This window comes from Mobula birostris, chromosome 2 (assembly GCF_030028105.1).
Source record: "Mobula birostris isolate sMobBir1 chromosome 2, sMobBir1.hap1, whole genome shotgun sequence".
Classification (NCBI taxonomy): domain Eukaryota; kingdom Metazoa; phylum Chordata; class Chondrichthyes; order Myliobatiformes; family Myliobatidae; genus Mobula; species Mobula birostris.
Window position 1 is genome coordinate 59,470,416 of NC_092371.1, and position 22,911 is coordinate 59,493,326.

The 22,911-nt window shown below is 39.9% G+C and overlaps 1 protein-coding gene across 3 annotated transcripts in view; it reads left to right on the forward strand.

Moving 5' to 3' along the window:
* The first annotated feature begins 80 nt into the window (after positions 1-80).
* The window catches only part of dnmt3bb.1 (DNA (cytosine-5-)-methyltransferase 3 beta, duplicate b.1), a 267,878-nt gene continuing 245,047 nt past the window's right edge, over positions 81-22,911 (forward strand). Inside the window, exon 1 of one of the 3 annotated variants that reach the window (XM_072241847.1) lies at positions 81-179. The gene's annotated coding sequence lies outside the window, so the exon portion shown is untranslated. Of the gene's footprint in view, positions 180-872; positions 897-1,021; positions 1,123-22,911 lie in introns of those variants that run through there. The other 2 variants (XM_072241850.1, XM_072241849.1) reach the window with 2 other exon arrangements.

Consider the following 22,911-nt stretch of genomic DNA (forward strand, 5'->3'; position numbering starts at 1 on the left):
CACCCAAGATCAATTTGCATGTGCAGAGCCGGTAAATCTACGCGCAGTTTCGGCATATTTCGAACCCGCGAAAAGTCACGCTTGGGGTCTGGGATCGCGACCTGATCTTAAGCCGAGTTCGCTCACCGTGTCGCCAGCGCACGCCGGAGATCGCGGCATCGGCAGCGCGCAAACACCTAGTAAGTTTCTTTAGGGAAACAAATAGGATTTGTTTTGCTCTTCTAATTGCAATTTGTTTTCTGCTGACTTGGCTTTTTAATGTTATGGCTTATTCCCCCCTCCCCCTCGGTCTGCATTTGGTTTTTGGATCGCACCTTTTAAATGCGGTAAAAACTCCGCTTTTCAACCATCCTGATGGTTTCAGTGCCGAGTGACACTTTGTTGCAGCGCTTCATCTTTAGTTTTTGACAATCCAGCTCGCCAGCACTGGGTCCTTTGTTACGAACCCATTTCCGTGCTTCTCCTTCAGTTAGTTTTATTGTATCGCTTAGAATGGTAACAGAGAGAAGACGGCCACTGCACTTATCTGATAAAATGTGCAACCAAATAAAGGCAGTTTAACTTGCATGTAATTATTATTCCTGAATGTACAATTGGTTTCTTTTTTCTCTCAAGCGAATGCCGTTTAGAAGCTGAAACGTTCCCGTTTCTTTGATTCACGTTGTTATGATCCTAGTTTTTTTCGCCTTGTCCTTTGTGTGAAGAACAACGTAGTCTGAAAAAAAATCATCTATTCCTGTTATCTTTGTAATCTGTACTTATAGGATTTTGAATAATGAAATAGTAGTGTAACAACATTCAGGCATGGGCTGGTCAAAATCTCAGTTAGGGGGCAGCAGCATATTGAATAAATAATGGCTCCAGTAGCAGAGTCTCGGGGGAAGTCAGATGATCAGGTAATCCATATTCATTATAATGCATTAAATATGTTTTCTTCAGCAGAAAGATGAGATTTGAGTCTAGTATCTTATGGTAGCGTGAACAGTAATATTGCTTTGAGCTGAAAAGTAGTAGCGACACGTTAAGGAATCTTTGCCCAAATTGCACACGCTCGTCATAGACAAGAAATGCTGTTTCCGTGCCTTTACTAGTGTGTAAAAAAACAAAACCAACTTTAACGAGGTAAGTTGCCAACTTGTACCACGTACCTTTCTTTAACAACAAACCATTAACATTTTCATACACGTGTAAGTTTTAATAGTTTAAATGTTCCACCAGTATGATAGAGATGGGGTTTCCGTGCAATCTTTAAGAAATGTAATCGTTAACTCTTCCGCTTGAAAACCGAATGATTCATTGTATCAATCGATTAAATTCAATGTTCTAACCAAAGTACTGTATATTCTTAGGAATTGATAGTAAATGGACTACTGGTACGTCTTTTGGATAACTCTATTCTTCCATGAATGGCGCGTGACGAGAAAAAGTATTTTGTTTTGCAAAAGGCAGCATCAATTTATTAGATGAAATAACTGCATTTTTTTTTGCAGGGTGTTTAATATTATGAGGTTGAAAATGCAGAGTTCCGTTTTGTAATGCTAATGCTTGATTTTTAAAAAGATTCTTGGACACATTTATTGTAAAATATACATTTAAGAATTTATTCCTAATTTTAATATTCATTGCTTACAGTCAGCAAACTGTTGTTCAGTATCACAATAAATACTGGGGTGAATTTTAATATGAAAATAGTTTCAATCAAATATTTAAGAAGCTCTGAAAAATAATGAACAGGAATCTGGTGTAATAGCTTTAAATCTGATGAATTATTTATGCAGCCAGTTGAATGTTTTATTCTGTGAGACTTTGTGCTTTAGTCATAAATGCTGCAGCTTTTTATTGTACATTTGCCGCGTAATGCCTGGTTGTCTAGTTTTTAACCTTTCTCCTTATTGTTGAAAACTCTGTCAGGTTCCTTCTAACTAAAAGTGGCTATTAACTTTTGTCTGGAATGTTCTATTCAGGAATAAAATCACTACAGGGCCTGTCTTTATGATCTTGCTGTAAAATGGAAATGTTTTCATATACTGTTTCAAAGCATATTGAATAAGCAATTGTTTATAAGAAAATACATTCTGGCAAATTGAAGTAGATTTGTAGTGATCATGGTACATCATATTTTGATTTGTAACTGCTTCAAATAGTTACTAATTTCAAAATTGTTGTCCCTACTCTATGAAAGCAAAACTAACTAGAAAATGACCTGAAAAGGTATGAATTGGTATTTAAAAAAATGTTCCAGCACGTTGAAATATTTTCCAAAAGCCCCTTTTGGCAAAATTCATCTACTTAGCTTATACATTTTCAACTGAGTTGAATTTTTGTTCATAGTATAAGATGAGAGATGAGTTATCAACAAGGAGAAAAACTTGAACAATTATAAAAGCAGCATAATTGTATAGGACTAATTTATTGTAATGTTTGAAAGATTGTTCAAACCCGCCCCATCTGTATTCGAAGGTGGAGGATACAAACTAATTCAATGTCCTTATGCTAATTGTTTGCATATTTTATGCTTTCATGTAATATTGAGTGAAGGTACTTCATTGTGGTGGTTTTGGTGAAGGAGAAAATGCATATTGTACTAAAACCTTTTGTACACAGAAAATCGATTCAGTGTCATTTTGGTTAGAAATCAAATAAGACCATAAGTCCATAAAGCTTAGGAGCAGAATTATGTCATTTGGCCCATCAAATATGTTCCACCATTCCATTGTGGCTGATTTATTATCCCTCTCAACCCCTGTTTTCTTCCTTTAACAATTGATGACTTGACTGATCAAGAACGTACTAAAGTCCACTTTAAACAATGCTCAATGACTTCCACTTACTACAGAATTTCCCAGATTCACTACTCTCTGGCTAAAGAAATTCTTCCTCTTCTCTGTTTTAAATGGACGTCCCCCTTTTCTGAAACTGTGCCCTGTAGTCCTAGATCAACCCACTGCAGGAAACATTCTAGCAACACACGCAAAATGCAGGAGGAACTCAGCAGGCCAGGCGGCATCTATGGAACAGATTACAAGTGGACATTTTGGGCCAAGACCTTTCATCAGGATTGGAGAGAAAAAGGTGAAGAGTCAGAGTAAGAAGGTGGGGGGAGGAGAGGAAGAAACACAAGGTGATAGGAGAAACTGGGAGTGGTGAAGTAAAGAGATGGGAAGTTGATTGGTAAAAGAGATAGAGGGCTGGAGAAGGGGGAATCTGATAGGAGAGGGCAGAAAATCATGGAAGAAAGAAAAGGGGAGGAGCACCAGAGAGAGAAGTGATGAGCAGGCAAGGATATAAGGTGAGAGAGGGAAATGGGAATGGGGAATAGAGAAGGAGTGGGGGTTCATTACCGGAAATTCAAGAAATCGATATTCGTGCCATCAGGTTGGCGGCTACCCAAACGGAATATAAGGTGTTGCTGCTCCAACTTGAGTGTGGCCCCATCACGACAGTAAGGGAGGCCGTGGACTGACATGTCAGAATGGGAATGGGAAGTGGAATTAAAATGGGTGGCCACTGGGAGTTCCTGCTTTCTCTGGCAGATGGAGCGTGGGTGCTCGGTGAAGCTGTCTCCCAATCTACATTGGGTCTTACCAATATACAAGAGGCCACAGCGGGAGCACTGGATACAGTAGACGACCCCAACATACTCACAGGTGAAGTGTCGCCTCACCTGGAAGGACTGTTTAGGGCCGTGAATGGTAGTGGGGGGGGGGGGTGTAGGGGCAGGTGTAGCACTTGTTCTGCTTACAAGGATAAGTGCCAGGAGGAAGATCAGTGGGGAGGGATGAATGGACAAGGGAGTCGCATTGGGAGCAATCCCTGCGGAAAGCAGAAAGTGGGGAGGAGGGAAAGATGTGCTTAGTGGCGGGATCCCGTTGGAGCTAGTGGAAGTTACGGAGAATTACATGCTTGACATGGAGGCTAATGGGGTGAAGACAAGTGGAACCCTATCCCTGGTGGGTTGATGGGGGGATGGGGGTTGTGCGAAATAGAACAGATGCGGTTGAGGGCAGCATTGGTGGTGGAGAAAGGAATCCATATTTTCACTCTGGATGTCCAGTCCTTATATACGTCCATCCCCAACTAGGAAGGCTTCAAAGGTCTCCTTTTCTTTTTGGACACCAGACCCAACCAGTTCCCTTCCACCACCACTCTCTTCTGTCTGGTAAAGCTTGTCCTCACTCTCAATGATGTCTCCTTCAGCTCCTTCCACTTCAAATGAGAGGTGTAGCTATGGGAACTTGCAGGGGTCCCAGTTATGTCTGCCTTTTTGTTGACTATGTGGAACAGTCTGTGTTCCAAGCCTACACTGGTGTCTGCCCCCCACTTTTCCTATGCTACATCCATGACTGCATTGGTGCCGTTTCCTGTACTGATGCGGAGCTCAACAACTTCATCAGCTTTGCCTCTAACTTTCACCCTGTCCTTAAATTTACCTGGTCAATTTCTGACACTTCTGTCCCCTTTCTTGATTTCTCTCTGTCTCCTTCTCTGGAGTCAGCTTATCTACTGATGTCTATTATAAACCCACTGACTCTCACAGCCACCTGGTCTATAACTCTTCCACCCTGTTACTTGTAAAAATGCCATCCCCTTCTCTTAGTGCCTCCATCTCTGCTGCATCTGCTCTCAAGATGAAGCTTTTCATTCCAGAACTAAGGAGGTGTCCTCCTTCTTCAAATAAAGTGGCTTTCCTTCCTCCACCATCAATTCTGCCCTCAACCGCATCTCTTCTATTTCGCATTTGTCTGCCCTCACCCATCCTCCCACCACCCCATCAGGGATAGAGTTCCTCTTGTCCTCACCTACCACACCACCAATTTCTACATCCAGCACATAATTCTCTGTAACTTCCGCAATCTCCAACGGGATCCCACTAACAACCACATCTTCCCCCCACCCCCATTTTCTGCTTTCTGCTGGGATCAGTTCCTACACGACTCTCTTGTCCATTTGTCTCTCCCTACTGATCTCCATCCCAGCATTTATCCTTGCAAGCAGAGCAAGTGCTACACCTGCCCCTACATCTTCTCGCTCACTACCATTTAGGGCTATAAACAGTCCTTCCAGGTGAGGCAACATTTCACTTGTAAGTCTTTTGGGGTCATCTACTGTATCCGGTGCTCCCGATGTGGCTTCCTGTATATCGGTGAGACCTGACATAGACTGGGAGATCACTTCGCCGAGCACCAATGCTCTATCCACCAGAAAAAGTGGGATCTCCCAGAGACCACCCACTTTAATTCCATTTCCCATTCACATTCCGACATGGCAGTCCATCGCCTCCTCTACTGCCATGATGAGGCCACACTCAGGTTGGAGGAGCAACACCCTATATTCTGTTTGGATCACCTCCAACCTGATGGCATGAACATCAATTTCTCAAACTTCTAGTAATGAACCCTCCCCCCTTCACCATTTCCCTCTTTCACCTGATCTCCTTACCTGCCCATCACCACCCTCTGGTGCTCCTCCCCCTTTTCGTTCTTCCATGGCCTTCTGTCTTATCCTATCAGATTCCCTTCTCTCCAGCCATTTACCTCTTTCACCAGTCAACTTCCCAGCTCTTTACTTCACCAGCCCCCCCCCCCCCCCCAGTTTCACCTGTCACCTTGTGGTTCTTCCTCCCCTCCCCCCCACTTTCTTATTCTGACTCCTCATCTTTTTTTTCTCCAGTCCTGATGAATGGTCTTGGCCGATACGTCGACTGTACTCTTTTCCATAGATGCTGGCTGGCCTGCTGAGTTCCTCCAGCATGTTGTGTGTGTTGCTTGGATTTCCAGCGTCTACAGATTTTCTCTTGTTTGTGACAGGAAGCAGCCTCTCCACGTTCACCTGATCTAGGCCTTTTAATATTGGATAGGTTTTACGAAGATCTCCCCTCATTCTTCTAATTTCCAGTGAGTACAGGCCCAGAGCCATCAAATGCTCCTGATACATTAACCTTTTTATTCCGGAATCATTCTTCTGAACCTCCTCGGGACCTTGTCCAATGTGAGCACGTCTTTTCTCAGATAAGGGGCCCAGAACTGCTCACGATTCTCCAAGCGTGATCTGACCAATGCCTTATAAAGCCTCAGTGTTACATCCTTGATTTCGTATTCTAGGCTGCTTGAAATGAATGCTAACATTGCATTTGCCTTCCTTACCACTGGAAGTTAACCTTGAGGGAATTATGCACAAGGTGCATTCCCACTTTTTTCCTCCTGCCAGTCAGTCAATCTTCTATCCATGCTTGTATCTTTCTTGTAATGCCATGAGGTCTTGTTAAGCAGCCCATCTGTGGCACCTTGTCAAAGGCCTTCTGATTATCCAAGTAAACAGCATCCACTGACTCTCCTTTGTCTATCATATCTGTCATTTCCTGAAAGAATTCCAACAAATTTGTCAGACAAGATTTCTGCTTAAGGAAAATATGCTGACTTTTGCCTATTTTAATCACGTGCCTCCAAGTACCCTGAAACCTCATCCTTAATAATGGACTAAACATCTTCCCAACCACTGAAGTTATGCTAACTGGCCTATAATTTTCTTTTTTCTACCTCCCCTTCCTTTTTAAAGAATGGAGTGATATTTGTAATTTTCTAGTTCTCTGGAACCATGCCAGAATCCAGCGACTATTGAAAGATAATTACAAATGCCTGCACAATCTCTTCAGCTACCTCTTACAGAACCTGGTGTTTATAAGTCCTGGTCCATCAGCTTCCCAAACGCCTTCTCCTTAGTAATGGGAACTATACTCACTTCTGCCCCCTGACACTAATTTCTGGCGTTCTGCTGGTGTCTTCCAGAGTGGGGGCTGATGTAAAATACTTATAAAGTTCGCCACCATTTCTTAGTCCCCCATTAGCACCTTTCCAGAGTCATTTTTCAGCGGTCTGATATTTACTATTGCCTCAGTTTTACTCTTTATATATCGGAAAAAACTTCTGATGTTCTCTTTTATATTATTGGCAAGCTTACTTTTCGATTCCATCCTTTTTCTCCTATGGCTTTTTTAGTTACCTCTGTTGGTTTTTAAAAGCTTCCCAGTCCTCTAAATTCCCGCTAATTTTTGCTATATTACTTGCTCTCTCTTTTCCTTTTATGCTTTCTTTGACTTATCTCGTCAGCCACGGTTGCCTCATCTTTTTAGACTACTTCTAAATGTAAAACATTCCTGCATAAATGAGAATAAACTCAGCCTCTCATATTGAAAGAATAGTGAAAGGGCTTGACGAGAGGTTTCAGTTGGAATTTCAGTTGTTATTCCAGAGCATCTTATTTCCTTGTTAATGAGATAGAGGAGAAATACATAGCAAAAAATAAATGGACTTCATAAGATACATGCCGAATTCCTTCCATGAGTAGAATGATTCTGCCCTTTTAAATTATATACATTGCTACATTTATTTAAAACTAATGAGACAGACTAAAAGATATTTATCTGGAATTATCTTTGGGATAGTTACTGTGCTGTACTTATTTTCTTACTTGAAAGTTAATCCAAAAACAATAGAAATCATATTAGAAGAGGCAGATTGTTGGGCTGGCTGAGGTTAGAAGGAAAGGTAAATTAACATAAAGTAAACCAGCAGTGGGATTCCTATCAAAGATTGGAATATTGCAAAATAAATCTAAAAATGTGACTTTTTTCCTCACTGGATTCTGAAATCTTATGGTGTGATTGAAGTCAAGAGAAAATAAGCAAAGTTTCAGAAAGAAAAGAAAAGCAAAAAGGAAGAGAGAATCTCAAGAAGCCATTAAAATGAAACAATAACCTTATACTGAAAAAAAGAAATGTTTGAAAGTCTAAAGGAAAGAGACAATGAATTGAGAATAAACAGAAGTTGATGAGGATGGCAACTCAGTGCCTTTCACTAGTAATTACAAAATAAAAGAATACTGGGTAAGCGGTGAATGATGATTGTTTAAAAGCAGTGCAAGAAATATCAAGTTAGCTGAGATATATTAGCTCTAAACTGACAAATTGAGGTTATAAAATGAAAGCCTACTGCAACAGGTAGGAAATCTAATGAATTAAATAATTTGACATAATGATTGGGTGTCATTAAAGGTCAGAATCAGGTTTATTATCATTGACATATATTGTGAATTTCATCATTTTGTGCAGCAATACTGAAAACATTACTATAAGTTATAAGAAGAATATACATATATAAATAGCGCAGAAAGAGTTAGTACTGAGAAGAGGGCATTATCCTGGATGGTGAAGGCCCATGATGATGGATGCTACCTTCCTGAGACAGTCTTTTGAAGAAGTCCTCGCTGGTGGGGAGGCTAGTGCCCATGATGGAATGGTGACCAGAAAATTACAGATTATTCTGAAACTCCATTTGCTGTCCTTCCAAATAAGAAATATGCAGTTTTCACTTAGAGTGACTAATATGTGAATCTAGACTCACAATTGTCTCAAAAGAAAATGGCTTGATGCCCAAAATGGGTGAACACCTGAAGGATAAGTTAGAAGTGTTGAAAGAACCATTGTGAAGGAAACATTTTTTAAATCCTTATCCTTGGCAATGTACTTGTAGCAGATGCATCTGAACGTAACTTTATGAGATGAATGACGATAGCAACAACGTAGAGAATGTCCTATTTTCACTCTGAAGATCGATTGTGTTGCACTGAATGGAATAAATTCAGAACTGGATACCAGTCATTGGTTATAAAAGCCTCAGGAATAATACTGGATGGATCACATGGTATCAAACTAAAATCTTGTCTTTGGACATGACAAAGTATTACCTCACTCAGTCAATCCTGATAAGTCCTTCAAAACAGAAGGGGGTATACTTGACATAGAACTGCTTTACAGTCTAGTCAAGAGATAGCTACCATAGAGATACTCAAAGATTTATATTTTTCATCAAATATCTTGCTCTCTTGAACTCGTGTCCGGAAATGTCCTGTCTACCCAGAGGCTACAGCGTGTGGTTAGGATGAACAGGGCTTGGGAGTTCTCAACAACAAATTCAGACCCCACGAAGTCTCCTTTCATAATCAAAAATGTCTGGAAGTATCCTCTGCCACCAACCATCCTTCCTCAGACTGAAACAATGAGAGTGCCAACTTCAAAGAGTGTGCTGTGGATAGAGAACTTCATCACTGAGTGGTTTGCTGTCAAGACTTGTTGAACACCATAGGATCTAGCTGCAGGCTGTGAAGGAACCATTGAATCTTGTCCTCTGCAGCTACTTGGAGCAAATATTTATGTCCATGACTGTGTCGGGAGGAATAAACTTGTGGCAATAATTTTCACACTGAAGATCTTCATAGTGTTGTACTGTATTAGCATCCTGCTATTTGAAATTAATTCAGAGCTGATCAAAAATATACATCCCAAAAAAAAAGTTTTGGCTATTAGGCATAACAAAAAATAAACAAATGTTACCTTAAAATTCTACTTCGTGGTAAAAAAGGGAAGCAACACATGAAAGTTGCTGGAGGAACTCAGCAGGTCAGGCAGCATGTATGGGAAAGAGTAAATGGCTGGTGTTTAGAGACCCTTCTTCAGGACTAAGTGAAATCAGCTTGCTGCAGAATAGGGTGGAGCGATCTCACAGCCAACCATTCAGATTAAAGCTCTACAGTCATGCCACATCAACAGCAATTGACAAATAACTAGCTAATGAATGTCAAGAGGAGGTCTACGTGGAGTGCTGCTGTAAGAAAGCAGTATCCATCATCAAGGACCGCCAGCTTGCAGGCCATGTTTTCCTCTCGCTGCTGACATCAGGAAGGAAGTACAGAAGCTATTAGGACCCACAGCACCAGGTTTAGGAGCAGTTATTATGCCTCACTCATCAGGCTCCTAAGCCCTCATGAATAGCTTCACTCACCTCTACCCTGAGTGTGTTCTCAGTGTTATTCTCATCACGTGGCACCCAGTATTACTTATTTACTTATACAATAGATTTTTATTTGCACAGGTTGTCTTCCTTTGCCCACTGGCTGTTCGTCAGTCTTTGTTTCACCGATTCTATTGTACTCCTGTGTTCTACTGTGAATGCCTGCGAGAAAATGAATCTCAAGGTAGTACTTTGAACATTAAAACTTTGACAGGAAGAGGTATCCATGAAATATTTGTAGGCATCTCAGCCAGACGTGCAAAGTAGGTTATCCATCCTGTCTCCTGAAATTCCAAAGTCAGTCTTTTGCTGATATGATCCACTCTGTGATGTTGAGAAATGACTGAATGTAAAAATTATATAAAACTATGCATCTTTAAGGCTTGTTTCCTGTAGTGCTGAACACATTCATTTCAGAAGTAAGCATCTTTAACCAAGCTGTGGAGTACAACCACAATGTTGGCAACTCTCCAATGATGTAGAAAGTTGCCAACAAATAATTACACAGGATGCAGGACAAATTCAATCCAATCACTTATCAACAAACGTGGAGCTTATCAATAATCTACTTAAGCTCAGTTTAGATTCTGCCTGGTGCTCTTGGCACTAGATTTTATTATCAATATCGTCTAAATGTGGACAAATGATTTGAAATCAACAGTAGCAATAAAACATGGAAACTCCAGTGAAATTGAAATTGGTGAGAATCGAGGAGTAAACTTACCTTTGGTTAAAGTCAAGTTGGTGGCCACTTATAGTTGGAGGCCAGTCTTGTTAGCTCCAGGGTACCTTTGCAGGAATTCCACAGTGAAGGTTTCTAAGCCCAAACACTTCATCTGTTTTGTTGATAATTATGTCAAGTGGAACTATTAATTAGATATTGTTCAACTCCATTCACAGCTTCTTAGAATTATTTACTTATTCAGCACTAGCATTTATTGCTCATCCCTATTTTCTGTTCAGCTGAGGAGAATGTAAGAGTCGACCTCATTAAAGTGAACCATGTCTCCATACAGCAGGGCCCAAGCAGTATTCAGATATGGATTGAGAGTGACAATATGTACTTGTGCCACACAACAGTTGTGCATTGACCAGGCACCATGAGAGTGAGCCTAAACATCTTGCTTTATCAGCATTAGTAACATCATCGTGTTGACCAGAAACTTCAGTACCACCAGATACTTGGCTAGAAGAGCAGGCTTAGAGGACCCTTCACTGTAAAACTGTAACTGCTACACTTGCTAAACAAAATGACATTGAGGACAAAGCACCTCATTAACTTCACTAAGCGTTCATTCCTGCCACAAATGGAGCAACTAGATGACACGAGTACTGTTAGAAGAGGAGTGGTTGCAACTCATCAAGGTTTCTTTAAATATAAGTCACATCCACAGCATTTACCAACTAGAATGACAGGGACAGCAGGCTTATGGGAACGGTGCTACCTGCAAATTAATCTGCAAGTCACACATTTTATGGTTGAGTTTTTTTGAGAAAGTGACCAAGTTGATGACAATAGGGCAATTGATGTTCGTACGTGGATTTTAGATTCAAGTAGGATTAGAACTTTGCAGCAATGTGAGGCATATGGAAACAGTTTAGATTGGCCTTGTGATTGGCACAGAGTGATGATGGACCTGTTCCTATGCTATACTGTTCCATGTTCTTTGTTACATAAATTCTTAACCTTTATCATCATAGTTTCATATTCCTGGACACCCAACCTAATGGGACAGTAGGTGGACTTTCACCCAAGAAGATGACTTTATGTGTTTTCTGAGAGGTGATTAGGGATTTGGATTAAATGCTGGATTTTCAAATGTTACTCACTTTTGGATACAAAAAAAAATAGAAACATGATTCTTTGTGGTCGAGTGGCCTGTAGCAAAGGTAGGGTGATATATATTTAAACAAAATATATTTAGCAAGGTATAATCAAGTAAAATATTTTTCTTCCTTTGCTTCTTAAGTGTGTACTTTATAGTAAATGTAAAGTGTATATTGCCAACTTCTTAATGTATAAGCTAGGTGAGTAAAGGGATATTGAAATTACCATTAGAGGTAGGGTTGTTGTTCATATCAACTGCTTTTGTGTGAAAGGTAAATGTTGGATGAACATTTATAATGCTTATACATTATAATTTCCACCTATCTATTTCTAAAACACAATTGGCATTGGTTATTTCAAAGGATAAAGATAGACTTTAACTATATTGTAGATACATAATTAGTTTTCATCTGGAAGTAAGCTAGTTCTGTTTCTAAAATTGCTTTAATATTGAAAGTGTTGTTAGTCTTCTGAGGAATCAGAACAACATATGCCAACAATAAACTTGAAGGTCATGTTTAAAACTCTTGTTTAGTTGCTTGTTTTTTCAAATTAAATTCTGAGCATAAGGAATGTTTACTTCTAGTAACTTTCAAAATCAATTGTCTCCATTACAAAGAGGAGCTGATTCTCAGAACAAGAGGGTGTTGATTTGGTATGCTAGTCGTGGAGGTTTGATTTTTCATTGAGTTTCTTCACTGAGCCATAGTAGTCTAGGAAAGTGACTTCCTTGAAGTTGCAGAAAGTGTAAATGAAGGTGCATTGGAATAGAAGTCAGACTTGTTCTTATAAATAGGAGCAGATTTACTGACATCAGAATTTGGAATATCTGTCCCACCTATTTGATCAGAGCAAGCCCATATGATCGTAATATTGGAAATGCATGCAAAGAATTATTCAAGGTGAGTATTGTAAACAAAATAGTCATGTGAGCACATTATATCTCATGTTTAGCATTTGAATTATGGTTCAGAAAAGATATCTTAAACCTTAGAATTAACAGTCAACAGTACATTGGAAGTATCAGTTATGAAAGGGAATATAACACAGCAAATGTTGAAGTTCTGTGGTGAACATAGATAGTGTGTAGACAGTTCTGGAAAGATGATACTCGTACTTTATCTCTCCCCTCTATGTGTGTTGACAGACCTGTTATGTTTCTGGATTTGCATAATTTGAAATTATTTGCTATTAAAAAAATAGTTATATTGTGCAAGACTCAACATTATTTTTATTAAATTTTGTAATGAAACATATTGAATTACAAGTGACATGCAATTTTGATCCGTGGCAGAATGCAGGGGAACAATAATTTTCTGTGACATGAAAACTCCGACTCTTTAATTACAAACCGTATTTTTGTAAGGAAAAAAACCCTTGATCTGAAAGGCACACCTAATTAAAAAAACACTTGCTATCTGGAAACATTTATGGTTGTATCTCAGTTTTGATGCACAAATCAAGTCCCCTCTAAATCCGTTTGTTTATTTGAGTTCGGTAGGAGAAAAAAGTTTCAATGCTGTACTGGAATAATGATGATCCATTATCGTCTTTGACCTTCTGTGAATGCATTTAAAAATATGTGTACTTTAAATGAAATGGTGGATCTGTCTTAAAAGACAGGAACATATTTAAACCTGGTTGATTGACAAAGTATATTGCTGATAAGGTTTTGTTGTGCCATGGTCCACCAGGTATAGTGTTTATCAGGAAAGAAACATTGACCCCAAATCTCCATGTTTGCCATTTTCTGTAGGAAGGAAATGGCTGTGAGTTCAACTCTTCAAAAGCTTTGACAGTGTTCTGTCTATTTCTCAAATTCAGAAATTTCAAAAACTTCAGCAGTTGAGAACATGGTGGGATAAACAATTTATAGTTTGTAGAAGTGTCAAAAGAAGTTGGTTGTATTATCAATGACATAACATGATTTGTTTGTGAATGCCTTCTTCACAACTGCTACTCTGTTATTATGAGTGATGACTGCTTAACGTCTTTAAAGAAATGAATGACATAAAGGTTAATTTAAAGCAGTGACCCCAGTGGGCAAACAGAAAACTCTGCTGTAGCTGGGTTTGGAAGAATTCTGGTGTTTGAACATAGTGTAATGAAGTTTGACAAACTTAATAGAAATAAGTCACTTTGATTTTAGACTATGCAACTCAGTTTACAGAACTATTATTTTGGAGCAGAGTCAGTTGCTAACAAAATTCATAATGTTCCATGCAAATAGTTTTCCTCGTTTTTTTGATTATCTCTTCTTATTCTGTTGTACTTTACATACTTCTAGTATTTGTATTTATGTAATGTACAATGTGTTCAATTAAAGGCTCACATTCTAAACTGATTAAAGTTTCTTTTTTGCAGGTTTCTAATGTTAATACATAGTTTTACTTCTCTGCTCTCTTCAGCAAGTTCAAGGAAATAAAAAAGAAAGTGGAGTTGCAACCCTGCATGAAATGGTATTCACTACGAAACCAAAATGATGGAAATCTGAAATAAAAACAAATAAAACTCAGACCAGGAAGGAAAAGGAGTTAAAACTCAGGGTGTATCAATTTTAATCAGAACTGGAAGACGTTAGAAATAACATCTGCTCAAGATGGAGATCAGAGAAAATGGCGATGGGTTGGTTTGGAGCTGTGGTAGTAAGGCAAAATGAGTTCAAGTAAAATCAGAAGGTGAGAAGATTAAATGGATGAAGGCAATTGGGGTTTAAAAAAGTGAATTATTTTCTGCACTTGATAGACAAATTTAAAATAATCACTAAAGGAGGTGGGACTTTGAAAGAAAGTCGCTTAGGTAGCTGGTTAGAATTTAGATTTCTTTGCTACACAGCAAAGAATCAAAGTTGAAAATTCTTTTAACAGTGAATATATGTAGAATGAATGGAGGAATGGGAGTAGTTTAAATGGCTGATGCTTCATTTTCATGTAATATTCTCAGATTGTAGATTTAACTTTCATCTAGGGATGCTGTCAAATATTGATAGAGTTTGATTCAGTTCATAGAAACATAGAAAATAGGTGCAGGAGTAGGCCATTCGGCCCTTCGAGCCTGCACTGCCATTCAGTATGATCATGGCTGATCATCCAACTCAGAACCCTGTACCTGCCTTCTCTCCATACCCCCGATCCCTTTAGCCACAAGGGTCATATCATGTACCAGTAATTTCAAGTAAAGTTAGTCTTTGACTGCCAGCACTAAATGGGTGCTGAAGTGTTTACTGCCCAGTGACAGTTGTGACGCCTGTGTGCAACACATCTTCTGGTTAGATTATGAAACCATATATTTCACTTTTTTTAAAAATCTCTTTTACATTTGTTTTTCAATTTGAATGGGATTCTGGAACTGTTGGAGCCTTTGGCTTTCTGTTTGGAGGTCGTTTGGGTGTTTCAGCACTCTGCAGTATCTAGAGGATTCTGGGAAGCAGAGGCAGCGTGCACGGACACCACGGCAAGAAGGCTGCGGTCCATTTTCGACTCCATTTCACCAATAAAAGTTTCAATTGTTAGGCCGATTAAAGTGACAAGGGAGATTGAAACATCAAGATGAATGTGGAAGGGGAACACTGGCTGCCTAATTTTTATCGCTGGGGGATAACTGTTGCCGGTGAGGGGGGACTGCCTTTTGACCGTTGGTGAGATGGGTCTGCTCCAGAGAGGAAAGAGTGCCTTTTTATTGCTGGGGGATTGCTCTACTATGAAGAAGGCAGACTGCCTTTTGATCGCTAGGGTATCACTCTGCTACTGGGGAGGAGGGACTGCCTTTTGATCGCCGGTGGGATCACTTGCTGCTGGAGAGGGAAAGGCCTGTGCTGTGCCTGGAGAATATTACCTAGGTTCTCTGTGTTTTGGATATAGAAGTAGACTATAGGCTTTTTTTTTAAGTATTATAGTTCTTTATGATCTGTGTTTTTCGCCTGATCTTTCTTGATTTTGTGTGCGAGGGTGGTGGATTTTTGGGGGTTGATTTGCCTGGTTTGTTTTTGTTTGTTTTTTTGTGCGGGTAGGAAGGATTTTGGGGTTGATGTTCGTGCTGCAGTTCTTTTCTTTCTTGGTCTTGTGGCTAATGAAGAAGAATAATTTCAGAGTTCTGTAGTTTGATAATAAATGAACCTTTGAACCTTTGATAGATTTGACTTTGAAGTTCAGTTTGCTGTTTCTGGTAGCATTAGTTGAGAAATTAATGGAGTCGAGCGTATTGTGAGATTGAAGGAATAATTGACCGTTTTATGTGTGAGAAAATGTGTCATAGTGTGGTGACATGTGGTCAGTTGCAAATCAACTTGATACATTTGCCTGAACTGCAAATATCCTGAATAATTTTTGAATGGAAATTAATGTACTATGTTGTGCATATCCAGTACATTTGCATACCACAGTGGACTCTTGGATCTTCTATGATTTATTTCTTCATGAAAATACATGCATTCCAATTTATACAGTAGATCATATTTTCTATTTTGTTATCTGTTTGTGGGACTTGAATTTGTTTACTTTGCTTTCTGCATTTTTTAAATTTACAGTGGTAGTTACACTCCTTGACCAATTGAATATTTTTAAGTGTATGTTGAAATGGAACTTGCACTACACTGCTCCATTTCATTATAGACCAAATGATAAACTATTGAACCTTAAAAAAGTTGTCTTGAGGTACTAATTTACAAACAGTACACAATCACTTAAGTATTTATAGCACTGTAGTAGTGTTGCACAACAAGTAAAATAAATTAACTGTGAAAGTTTCAGTTGTGGATCAATATACTAAATAGCCAGTCGGCGGTAGAGTGGATCCACACCAGTCAAGATGCCACCAGCATACAAAGCACCCTGAGTCAACATCTTACAGATAGCTCACAGAAATGTCTTTTTTTACTTCTTTTGCGTCTGTTTTTCACCCTAACTGTGTTTCTGGGACTGTTAGAGCCTGTAATTTACAGTTTGGAGATAGTTTAGGTGACCCAGCGCTTTGCTGTCTCCGAGAAGATTCTGTGAAGCAGACTTGTACTCAGACGGCCTCACTATGAGGAAATTTCCAGACGGGGTGTGAACTGATGTTCGACTCCATTTTGCTGATTAAAGCGTCCATTAATTGCCGATTAAAGTGTTGAGGAAGAGTGAGACATCAAGGTGAATGTGGAAGGCTAGTGAGAGTTCAGCGCCGACTGCCTTTTGATTGCCACTAGAGAAGGAACCTGTGAGCGGCCTATCACTGTGCAGCTCACTGTGGCAAGTGGGTAGGCCTCTCTGCCAAGTGTGGTGTCCCTCTCTTTCAGTGAATGTCAGTGATATCATAGGATAGTATTGTGGTTCTGCATTTATGGATAAGATTATTGTGTTTATGGACTGTGGACTTTTTCAGACTGATGGTTTTTATATTCTTGTTTATTATCGCCCGTTCCTTTTCTGTTTGGTTGTGTGAAGGGAGGGTGTTTGCGGGTTGATGTTCTGTTGTGTTCTTAGTTTTTTGTGCAGAGGAGGGGTTGGTTTCTTGGGGGCCGATGTTCCTTTTCTGCTTTGTGCAGGTGCGAGTGAGGTTTTGGGGGTTGATGATTGGGATTGGGTGGATTTGATGTTTCTGTCTGATTGACTCATGTTCTTTCATTGTTTCGTGGCTATCTGGAGAAGACAGATTTCAGAGTTGTATGCAGATACATGGCCTGATAGTAAATGAACCTTTGATTTTGAAGTGAGTGGTCCTGGGTTCAAATCCAGCCGGCTCTTTTTTCACTTTCCATTTGTCCTGGGTTGAGCATCGAGTTAGCAACTCAGCTTTGTAAAAAAACTGACAAATGCTAAAGAAACAGCAAGGTTGCAGTCCGATGCACCACAATGCGCACGGAAAGGAAAAACAAAAACATACTAAACAATATATGCTCCCGATTTAAAGACATGAAAGGTTTAGGTCATGCTGCATACAGGCATGGGCTTCTTCAATGGCCAAGTATTTGTGAAGGAAGTTGAGCAGTCAAAGTCTAAGTGGAGTTTAGTCAAAGTCAATTTTTTGTCATATGCAGAAATACATTATGCATATGTGCAATGATAAACATACAGGACCATCACAGCCATCTTCTCACTGCTGCCATCAGGAAGGAGGTACAAGATCCTCATGACTTACAGCACCAGGTTCAGAAACAGTTATTACCCCTCAACCATCAGGCTCTTGAACTGAAGGGGATTGTATATGGTGGCATACATGTATTTTGATAATGAATTTACTTTGAACTTTGACCATAAAGCCCAGGAGCAGATAGTCCATTTGACCCATCAAGTCTGTTCTGTCATTCCATCATGGCTGAATAATAATCCCTGTCAACCCCATTCTCCTGCCTTCTCCCCATAACCTCTGACACTTTTACTGATCAAGAACCTTTCAACCTCTGTTTTAAATATGACTTGGCCTCCACATCCATTGAATTCCACAGATTTAACACCCTCTGGCTAAAGAAATCCTTCCTTTTCTCTGTTCAAAATGGATGTCCCTCAATTCTGAGACTGTGCTCATCATTCCCTATGATTTGTCCAACAACTGTGGTATAATTGGTGAATTTGCATTTGGCATTGAAGCTGAGCCTAGTCAGACAGTATAGAAAGTAGAGCAGGGGGCTAAACATGCACCCTCAGGTGCACCTGTGTTGGATCTTTGGTGAGGAGAAATTGTTATGACAAAGTCTTCACTGACTGAGGACTGCCAGTGAGGAAGTCAAGTGTCCATTTGCAGAGGGAGGTACAGAAAGAGTCATAAGTGAATATACTTATTCCTGATGATATTTTTGAGAAAAGATCATTGATGAAGTATCTGAAGATGATTTGGGTTGATGGTGGGAACTTAAGTAGTGATGCCCTGGAACTGGGGTGATAGCTTCCATTGACCAACCATATTTTTCTTTCTGCAGATTATGAAAGTGGATAGTAGAGATTTCACCTTGATTATATTTAACTTCAATATTACTTGGATTGTTTGATAATATACGCTGTCAAATGCTGCATTAATTATTGAGTGTCATTTGATAGTACTGTCAAATGCCATCTGCTTTCTGATGATTAACACTGAGGCTGACAGGTCAAGAATGGGCAAAATGAATGTGTCTGAGATTTTTATGACCTAGTTTTGTGGATACTTGAGTCTGCTAAATTCATGCTTTCCTTCACATCCTTAATCACCTTTTGTTTCATGATCTACTTATTTATTGTGATAAATAAGTCGCACGTCAAAATATATTTATGACAACTTAAATATTGTGACTTCAAGGTTTACACATTTGGTTTGCCCTGCTGTTCAAGCGGTTTTGAACAACTTTCCATCTCACCACATTTCAAAATGAGTCAATACTCTTCTTCTGACTCTTTTGTGTACTGCATCTGAGACATCCGTTTCCCTCAATGTTTTTATTTCATCTGTCATACTAAGCTCCCTTACGGGATGTGGGCGTCACCTGCTAAGCCAGCATTTATTGCCCATCCCTTGTTGTCCTTGAGAAGGTGGTGATGTGCTGCCTTCTTGAGCCGCTGCAGTCCCTGAGGTGTAGGGACACCCACAGTGCTGTCAGGGAGTGAATTCCATGATTTTGACCCAGCGACAATGAAGGCGATATGTTTCCAAGTCAGCATGGTGAGTGACTTGGAGGAGGATTTCCAAGTGGTGGTGTTCTCAGATATTGTCCTTGTAGATGGTAGTGGTCGAGGGGCTGGAAGCTGCTGCCTTAGGAACTTCGGTGTGTTGTTGCAGTGCATCTTGTAGATAGTACACACTGCTACAACTGTTCGTCGACGGTGGAGGGATTGGATGCATCGACCTAGGCACTGGAAATGGCAACGGCAAAACCAGCCCTGTTGACCCTGCAAAGTCCTCCTTACTAATATCTGGGGACTTGTGTCAAAGTTCGGAAAGCTGTCTCACAGAATAGTCAAGCAACTGCCTTGACATAGTTGTACTGACAGAATCATACCTTACAGTTAACATTCCAGACTCCACCATCTCCATTCCTGGGTATGTACTGTCTCACCAGCAGGGCAGACCTAGTAGAGGTGGTGACACAGTGGTATACAGTAGAGAGGTGCACATTTTGAAAGTAAGAATTAAACTACACCTGTGCACATCCCTGCAGAATTGGTGACCCTGTCATCTCTGTCATAGAGGCTGACATCAGAACATCTTTCAAGAGGGTGAACCCTCACTAGGCATCAGGCCCTGATGGTGTAGCTCATAGGACACTGAAAACCTGTGCCAACCAAATGGCAGGGGTGTTTAGAGACATCTTCAATCTCTCGCTGCTGTCAGAGGTGCCCAGTGGCACTCACATGTACCATGATGAAATGCTTTGAGAGGATGATGATGGCCAGAACCAACTCCTGCCTAAACAAGGGGTCTAAAGCGCATTCAATCTTACTGGCTGTCCATTTGGCCATGGATGATAGCAATACATATGTCAGGTTGCTGTTATTGATTGCAGCTCAGCATTGAGCACAATCATACTCTCAGTTCTATTCAACAAACTCCAAAACTTGGGCCTCTGGACCTTACTCTGCAATTGGATCTTTGCCTTCCTTCCTTTCCTTCCTCACCGGGAGACTACAGTCAGTGTGGATCAGAAATAATATCTCCTTCTTGTTGACAGTCAACACTGGCACCTCAAGGATGTGTGCTTAGCCCACTGCTCTACTCACGTGTGTGGCTAGGCACAGCTCAAACACCATCTATAAATGGAGTGCCATGGTAATATAGTAGTTAGCGTGATGCTATTACAGCCCTGGGCACTGGAGTTTGGAGTTCAATTCTAACATTATCAGTAATGAGTTTGTACGTCTTCTCCATGAATATGTGGGTTTCTTCTGGATGCTCTGGTTTTCTCCCACAGCCCAGTTAGTAGGTTAATTGGTCATTGTAAATTGTCGCGTGAATGGGCTACGGTTAAATCAGTGGGTTCTTGAAGGGCCAGTAGGGACTATTCTGCGCTGTATCTCTCAATAATAATAAATAAATTTGCCAGTGACACATTTATTGTTGGCAGAATTTCAGATGGTGATGAGGAGGAGTACAGGAGTGAGGTAGATCAACTGGTTGAGTGATGTTGACCAATAACAACCGTGCACTCAATGGCAGTAAGACCGAAGAATTGATTGTGGACTTTAGTTTGGAGAAGTGGAGGGAACTCACCAGTCCAATCAACAGTGGAAAGGGTGAGCAAGTTCCTGGGTGTCAGCGTCGCTGAATGTCTATCCTGATTCCAGCATACTGATGGAATTACAAAGAAGGCATAACTGCAATTTTATTTCATTAGCAGTTTGGGGAGAGTTGGTATGCTATCAAAGGCTCTTGCAAATTTCTACAGATGTACCGTGGAGACCATTTTAACTGGTTGCATCACTGTCTGGTATGGTGGGGCCACTGCACAGGATTGGAAAAAGATGCAGAAGATTGTACACTCAGCCAACTCCGTCACGGGCACTTGCCTCCCCAGCATCGAGGGGAGCTTCGAAGGTGATGCCTCAAAAAAGCTGCATCCATCATTAAGGACCTCGATCACTCAGGACATGCCCTTGTCTCATTGCTACCGTCAAGGAGGAGGTACAGGAGCCTGAAGAAACACACTCAACATTTCAGGAACAGCCTCTTCCCCTCTGCCATCAGATTTCAGAATGGATAATGAACTATGAACATTATCTCACTATTTCTTTTGCTCTCTTTTTGCGTTACTTATATATATGTGTGTGTGTGTGTGTGTGTGTGTGTGTATGTATATATATTAAAAAAAAGCATTGTACTGCTGCTGCAAAACAACAAATATCATGACATTTGCCAGTGACCTGGTTCTGATTCTGAATTACGTTTGGTCAAGGGATATTGTTTCAATAATATGACTCAGGATGACTAAGATAAAAGCAGTAAGTTCTGGAAACAAGTCATCAGGTTAGGTAGCATCATTATGAGAAAAACAGGATTAATACTTCATGTTCGTGACCTTTCATCAAATGTCAAACTGATTGCCAACATACATATTGAGTTGTAGAAATATTTAAATGTTTTTATGTGATATTAATTTAACAAATTGATAATTAAATACTTTGGTGTAACGTGAAGACTATTTTCTAAAATTGTTCTCCAAGTTTTACCAGAATGCACATTTTTGTCATTTATACTTGTACATTTGTCAAATTGAATAATTTAAGTAAATGTATCCAAGGATGTTTTGTGATACTATATTTGAGAGGAATGCTCTGATCAGACTGAGAGTGATAGACCACCCCAAGCCATCGGCTTAGAATCATAGGGTTATACAGTAATACAGCAAGGATATGGGCCCTTCAGTCCAGCGAGATGATACCAACCATGTATCTACCCAGTTAGTCCCAAGGTCCTGTGTATGCAGAAAGCTTGAAGTTAATAACTCATCAGTTAATAACTCATTGAGGTGATTGATAAGTTTGTGGCCTAAGGTAGAAGGAGATGAGTTATTAACTTAAAACTTTCTGCATAATCGCTCAAAGAGTTGACCTGCATATGCATATGACAAGAGCTGTATAACTCATCTCCTTCTACCTTAGGTCACAAACTTATCAATCACCCCTGCTGTGGACACTTTCTGGAGGTTCAAGATCTGTATGCTCCACGACTGCTGGACTAAATGTGTAAATGTAGGAGGGGACTATGTTGAAAAATAAATATACTAGGTTTTCTAAAATTGACTCCTTCTACCTTAGGCCACGAACTTATCAATCACCTGTCGTACTTCGTAAATGATATCATTGTACGTACCTCAACCACTTCCTCTGGAAGCTCGTTCCATATACTCATCACTCTGCATGATAAGTTATCCCTCAGATCCCTTTTAAATATTTCCCCCCTCACCCTAACTCTATGCCCTCCAGTTTTGGATTCCCTTACCCTGGGAAAAAGGATGTCATCTTTTTTATGCCTTCCATAATTTTAATGAGGTCATCCCTCATTCTTTTATGATCAAAGACTTAATGGATTTTCATATAGTTCATTGAGAACTTGAAAGTTCCATCTCTATTTGCCTTGGTTCTTACACAACTTATTTGTGAACCAATACTAAACTGTTCAGGGTAAATTTTAAATTGCACATAGATTCAAAATAGAACTATTTATTTCTACTATTGCAGTTAGTAGTGTAAAGGTTGTCCTCGTTTCATACTGTTTATAAATAAAACTATAAGGCAATTTGAAGTAGGTCAGTTTAAAAACATTTTTATTGGTGTTTCAAAGATGAAAATTTTG